Source organism: Monopterus albus, unplaced genomic scaffold (assembly GCF_001952655.1).
Source record: "Monopterus albus unplaced genomic scaffold, M_albus_1.0 scaffold404.1, whole genome shotgun sequence".
Taxonomy (NCBI): domain Eukaryota; kingdom Metazoa; phylum Chordata; class Actinopteri; order Synbranchiformes; family Synbranchidae; genus Monopterus; species Monopterus albus.
Window position 1 is genome coordinate 240125 of NW_018128284.1, and position 6778 is coordinate 246902.

Genomic DNA, 6778 nt, shown 5'->3' on the forward strand with positions numbered 1-6778 from the left:
GCCGAGTATAAATAGGGAGTGACAAAGGAGGCGCAGCTGAAGAGTGTCAGAAAATCAGGACAGGTGTGTTAATCAGGAGAGTCAGTGAGAAGGAGCAGACTAGAGCGAGAAAGAGAGAAGAGAGGAAGGTGCAGCTGGGCAAACCTGACAGAAGCCTGAAATGTGGCAAAAGGTCGCAAAGTTCAAGGGGGCCGAATACTTTCGCAAAGCACTGTATATATATATATATATTTATATATATGTGTAAAGAAATTTTCACCACTCGCCCCACTTCGGGGCGGTCTTATTCCTTCCGTCAAACTTTGGTAGGGGACCCGAGGCCTGGGAGCTTGAGGGTCCTGCACAGTATCTTAGCTGTTCCTAGGACTGCACTCTTCTGGACAGAAATCTCAGATGTTGTTCCTGGGATCTGTTGGAGCCACTTTCCCAGTTTGGGGGTCACAGCCCCCAATGTTCCTATTACCACAAGGACCACTTGTGCCTTCACCTTCCACATCTTCTCTAGCTCCTCTTTCAGCCCTTCTCAGTATTTCTTGAGCTTCTTGTGTTCCTTCTTCCTGATGTTGCTATCGCTTCGGATTCTATCACTACAGCCTTCTTCTTCTGTTTGTCCACCATTACTATGTCCGGTTGGTTGGCCATTACCAGTTTGTCAATTTGTATCTGAAAGTCCCACAGGATCTTAGCTTGGTCATTCTCAACCACCTTTGGAGGTATATCCCATTTTGACTTTGGGGCTTCCAGCATGGACTCGGCAGAGATGTTTCTGCACACTATGCCAACCACTTTGTTATGGCATTCCATGTATGCCCTGCCTGATAGCATCTTGCTCCCCGCTGTTATGTGCTGGACTGTCTCAGGGGCATCTTTGCACAGTCTACACTTGGGGTCCTGCCTGGTATGGTAGACCCCTGCCCATGATGTTGTGCTTAGAGCCTGTTCCTGTGCTGCCAGGATTAGTCCCTCTGTGCTGTCTTTCAATCCAGCCACTGGTAGGATTTTTCGATATCAGCCACTTCTTCTATTTGATGGCGCTACATCTGAAGGGGTTTGTCCTTCAATGAGGGTTCCTGCTCTTCCTTCTCTTGTTCCTCTGGTTTCTGCTGCCTGAGGTATTCACTAAGCACACCATCACTTGGGGCCATCTCCCTGATGTATTCATGGATCTTTGTCATTTCATCTGTCGAAACGTGTTCTTGTAAATTGAAAACAAAAGACTAAATATAAAGATATTTCACAGTGTGAAATTTATTATGCATTAACGTATCAAAATTAACATGTGCACATGGTTCTTGACTGTTTAGGATAAACAGAAAAGACTAACTTCAACTTGGCGGTATACAACATTTATATGAAAAATGTTACTATCTGATTGGTCCAAAACTGTTGGGGAGCAATTGTGGTTTAAACTTAATTTTCCCAAGATTGGTCCTTCAATCCGTCTATCCTCCAATCATGAGGAATACCTGCCCTGTCTTAATTCCTACATAGACACTTATGTCTTCCTTTGTTTCCAAAACATTTTAGACACTACCCCCCTGTTCCAATCAAGCTTCTCTGCCTGTGTGTGTCTGTGTTGCCCTGCCTTTGAAGTTGCTTCCTCTTCCTGGCTCAGATCTAATCTCTGTTCCAACTATTCTAAGAATCCCAGTAAACTATAGCTCCCCCGTCCCATTAGCCAGGTGGTGGTAATAAAGTAACTGTGGACCCTCTTTGCCAGGCTGTAAATCTAATAAATTTTAGTGTTTTAGTGAACTAGTCCCCTTGATTTTAAACAGTGCTCCAGTTGGCTAACACAGTAAATACTGACCAGTGATTCAATGAACACATAGGGTGATATATAGATATGTAACTACATAAACATAAACACAACTGTGAGATTAAAGTATATGAACTTATGTATGCTATATAATAAAACCCCTAACTAATTATATTCATTTCTATCTAAAAATGAAAATCACCCTAACACATCCTAAATAGTGGCTCTGACACTCACTAATCCCGATACAAGCACAAGGACACACAAAAAACTTCATAGAGAAGGAAGTGAGAGACAAAAATAACCAGAGAGAGAAGCAAAGTTGTCCAGACTTTGGTCTTCCATTCAGCTGACTTCTCAGGACTTGCCTTACTCTCTGCAGGTACTTGGTAGATGCTGCTTTCCTTGCGGCCTCTTCATAGTTCCCATTTGCCTGTGGGATCCCAAGGTACTTGTAGCTGTCCTCAACATCTGCTATGCTGCCTTCTGGTAGTACAATCCCCTCAGTTCTGACTACCTTTCCTCTCCTTGTTACCATTCGAACACACTTATTCAGTCCGAATGATATTCCGATGTCCTGGCTGTAGATCCTAGTGGTGTGGATCAGTGAGTCGATGTCTCATTTACTCCTACCATACAGCTTGATGCCATCCATGTAGAGGAGGTGGCTGATGGTTGCTCCATTCCATAGTTGGTATCCATAACCACTCTTGGTGATGATCTGGCTGAGGGGGTTCAGCCCTATGCAGAACAGCGGCGGGGGACAAAGCATCTCCTTGGTAGATACTGCATTTTATGTTGACTTGTGCAATTGGCTTGAAGTTGGCCTCTAGGGTTGTTTTCCACATTCCCATTGAGTTCTTGATGAAGGCTCTTCGAGTCCTGTCGATGTTGTACAGTTCCAAGCACTCCAGGATCCATGTGTGAGGCATTGTGTCATAAGCTTTCTTGTAGTCAATCCAGGCAGTGCACAGGTTGGTTATGTCTGGTCTTGCAGTCTCGAGTGACTACTTTATCAACCAGTAGCTGGTGCTTTGCTCCTCTGGTGTTACTACCATTTCCTTTCTGGGCCCTGCTCATGTATTGAGCCATGTGTCTGCCCATCTTTGCTGCTGTAATGCTTGACAGGAGCTTCCATGTCGTGCAGAGGCAGGTTATTGGGCAGTAGTTGGATGGTACTGCTTCCTTCTGAAGGTCCTTCAGGATCAGGACTGTCCATTAGTAGCGTGTTCATTTGTCCTGCCAGGTGCTCGTGGAGTGAAGTTAGCTTCTTTAACCAGTAGGCGTGGATCATGTCAGGGCCTGGTGCTGTCCAGCTCTTCATACTTGAGACCCTCTCTTGGATATCTGCCATTGTGATGGTTACTGGATCTTATTCAGGCAGGGTTTTGTGGTCTGCTGTCAGGTCCACCAGCCACTGGGCATTGTTGTTATGTGATGCTTCCTTCTCCCATATGTGCTTCCAGAAGTGTTGAGTATCCAGCCTTTGGTGGGCCTGCTCTCACATTATTACCCTGCCACTGAGAGTACACCTAGGATGGCTCAGGAAAGAACATTCAGTTTATTCTCCTGGCTTCAACTTCCCTGGTGTACCTTTTAAGCCGGGTGGCCAGGGCTGTGAGCCTTTGCTTGACAGTCTCTAAGGCCTCAGGCATGGACAGTGTGTTGTATATCTTAGGTACCCCTTTCTTCATCATGCCTTTCTTCAATTCCAATACCTGGCTAACTTCTCTCCTTGTTGCTTTGATCTTGGCCTCCAACCTCCTTCTCCATAGAGGATACTGCTCCTGTGGCCTTTGTTGAACTTATAGCCAAGCATCTGAAGGATCATGGTTGCTGTGGTGTATATCAGCTTACTGGTCTCAGTGATGGTCGTAGTAGGGATTGTTTGTAGTGCTGCATTCACATCCTCTACTAGACTTTCAGAAGGCACTTCACTTAGTTTTGGTAACTGGCCACGGAGATTCCAGGTGTCCATCTTGGTTGTGATCTTCAATCTCAGGTCAGCTGCTCTTGCCTTAAACTCATCTTGGCTTGTTACTGGGGCTTGGTACCCAATCTCTGATTGTGGGGGTGAGATATATCCTAGATTGTCACAAAATCAATTACAGTGATGATTTCAACCACATTAAAATGAAAAAGAGTGCTGGGAAAATATTTTGAGCATTTATTTAAAAAAAATAAAATAAGACAGCTGCTGCATATGATGCAATATTTAAATTGCGACCTATTCAAATTTATCATATCTGATGTAGCATTGTCATTCAGATGTGTCAGAATAATGAGACAGGCAGCACACATGTTTCTGTTGAAATAATGCTCTTACATGGTTATAGCCTAGTTTACCAACTAGAGACAAGCCCTACCTTAGAGACAGTGCAGAATTACTGCAGAGGAAATGCTGCACCTGTTGCTTTAGCCAAAGGCATGGATGTGTTTGTCTGCAGTGGAGCAGACAAACACCAAAAGCAGAGGTGATAGGGAGGCAGAGAGTGTGTGAGACAGACAGAAAAGGCTTGCTGTGAGGGTAATGACAAAATCAACATCCATCAAATCTAGCACCGAAAGAAAGTAAAATTAAGGTAAAGAAAATTCATTGGATAGATACTGATATATAGATGTAAGGATCACACAGTTTCATAATGCATAAACATTTTCTTCCTTAAATGTTCCTACTAATCTTTGTCAGCAACATTTGATATTATATTGCTCAAAGACACCTCGACATGTTGACTAGACAAGCCAGGAATCGAACCGCTAATCCTTCAGTTAGGAAACAACCTGCTCTACCTCCTGAGTCACAGCCGCCCCCAGTCAGCACCAGTTCTAGGTTTTGAATGTTAGTTTTTTCTGCCTTGTATAAGTGCCAATGCTGAATCTACATTATTATCGTATGGCATTCACAAACATATTTTCTGCTACATTTACTACTCTATTATTTTGGGAACTTTTTTTAAATTAAAAAAGCATTTGAAGTTGGGTGTGAAATTTATCCTAAGACAGTAACGCTATGGTATCAGCTAGCATAGCTAAATAATTTACTGTATATACACATGAATGTGATTATTGGTCCTTTTTATGAATGTACAGATACATAAATATAGATATACAATCCTCTGGGAAATGCTGGAATCTTCATAACTAACTATAGTGCTAATGTGATGTAGGAGCATTTGAACCAATGTACAGTTGTTTTTGGCGGCCTGTTATTTTAGTTTTAGTCTAGTCTTTGTGTGACACTGTCATTTTAGTTTTTATTAGCTTTAGTAACGTTCATACTCTTTTTAGTCTAGTCAAGTTTCAGTCAACTAAAAGTCTGAGCATTTTAGTCTTATTTTAGTCAGAAATATCCATGACTATTTTCATCTAGTTTTACTCGATGAAAACTGATGACATTGTCTAGTTTTAGTCAATGAAAATTGTATTTTAGTCTCTTTTTAGTAATGCAATTTTATTTAACCCAGTCAATATAGTATAAGTACCTAGTTAGTATAGAGGAAACCAAAATTTTCTTTTAGCCAAACCCATTTCAAACAAGGTTATCTTATTATATTATTGTTACCTTATAGACTCAAGAATACATCGAATACACTTTTTGTGTGATTTTGTGGCAACATTTCTCCCCATCTTTTTCCACAATAGATTCCGTTTTCTTTTCCACTTCTATGTAATGAAAGTTTTTCCAAATGTCGTTTCTTCTTTTTCTCCCAAATACGATGGCCGGCCATTGGTCCCTTTCTGTGTGTCAGACTTTGTTTGTTGTCATCTTCTAAATAATGCCGCGAGTGGGGCTTAAGGAAGTGATGTCGCCTGCGTCTGTGCAGTGCGACCTGATGCAGCCCCTGAATCAAGACACAGGTAACAGAAATACTGAAAAATAATAATAACGTGAATAAACAAGATGAAATATAACATTTCATTTTAGAGACATTTTAGCATAGTTTTTATTATCGCATTTAGTCTGGTTTTTTTTTTGTCAACAATATTGCATTATACATTTAATTATAGTCATCGTCACATGACCAGCATTTACGTTGCATTTCGTCGTTTTCATCATGTGAAAAAGGTTTGTTGACAACGATATTTAGTCATAATTTTCGCTGACAAAAGCAACATTAGTTCAGTGTGGTTTATAGATAGGTTTCTGAGACACTTGATGAAAACATGCCATGGGCTCTAGTATTGGCCTACAGACCTGCCATTTCACAGTCAGATTCAACAGATTTCCAGGGACAGATTCATCAAAGACTTTTGCCTTAATATGGATAATGCTATGCATGCACGGAATATAAGATTTTATTAAGGAAATAGTTAAGCTTTCTTGCACTCTTAATGATCTTCCCTCCGAGGTGTTGAAGAAGGACAGAGGCACACAGCCTCCTGTGTTTACAGGTTGGGAGTCTAAATCCCAGCTAAACTCAACATGCCTGGAGACGGCCTTGCCAGTGTAATCCATTTTGCCTGGAGCTTAGTACGGTGGCATAAAAATGGTTAAGAGGACTCTCCTCAGCTAGCCATAAAACTGCAACTTTCACTGCCTGGACAGTCAACAGGAGCCTCTCTCAACCTTGTTTTCTTTATGTCCCCCATTGTGAGAGTACTGATTAAAAGGTGCTTGATACAAAGTGGCTTTCCATTGCTTATCGCCCCATCTCCTCATTTAGCATTTTTCTCTCACTCATTTACATTCTTTTATTCTTCTAAATCTTTCTCTGACGATTGCTGGTGTTAATGCTTCACTTGCTCAAGAGCCTCCAGTCATTGCTTCAACAAAGTCATGGAAGACTGAACCACACTCAGAGATACACTCACATATATAGGAAAGAACATACGTATAGGAAAGAAGAGGGAGATGTCTGCTATTTATACAGCTCTGCTTTAATTATAGAGACTGTGCTTTTTGGAAATTCATCTTCTTGTTGCTACTTGAAAATAATAATGGAGGGAAAAAAATGGAATGTTATAAGGGTCAAGGACCATGACGTCGCCCGTTATGGCGCAACCAGGGCCCCACCCTGG

The 6778-nt window shown here is 41.7% G+C and overlaps 1 long non-coding RNA gene across 1 annotated transcript in view; it reads left to right on the forward strand.

Moving 5' to 3' along the window:
- The first annotated feature begins 2008 nt into the window (after positions 1–2008).
- Positions 2009–6778, forward strand: part of LOC109951738 (uncharacterized) — an 8636-nt gene continuing 3866 nt past the window's right edge. Inside the window, exons 1-2 of the long non-coding RNA XR_002273658.1 lie at positions 2009–2083; positions 6650–6652. This is a non-coding gene — a long non-coding RNA (uncharacterized LOC109951738). The remainder of the gene's footprint in view (positions 2084–6649; positions 6653–6778) is intronic.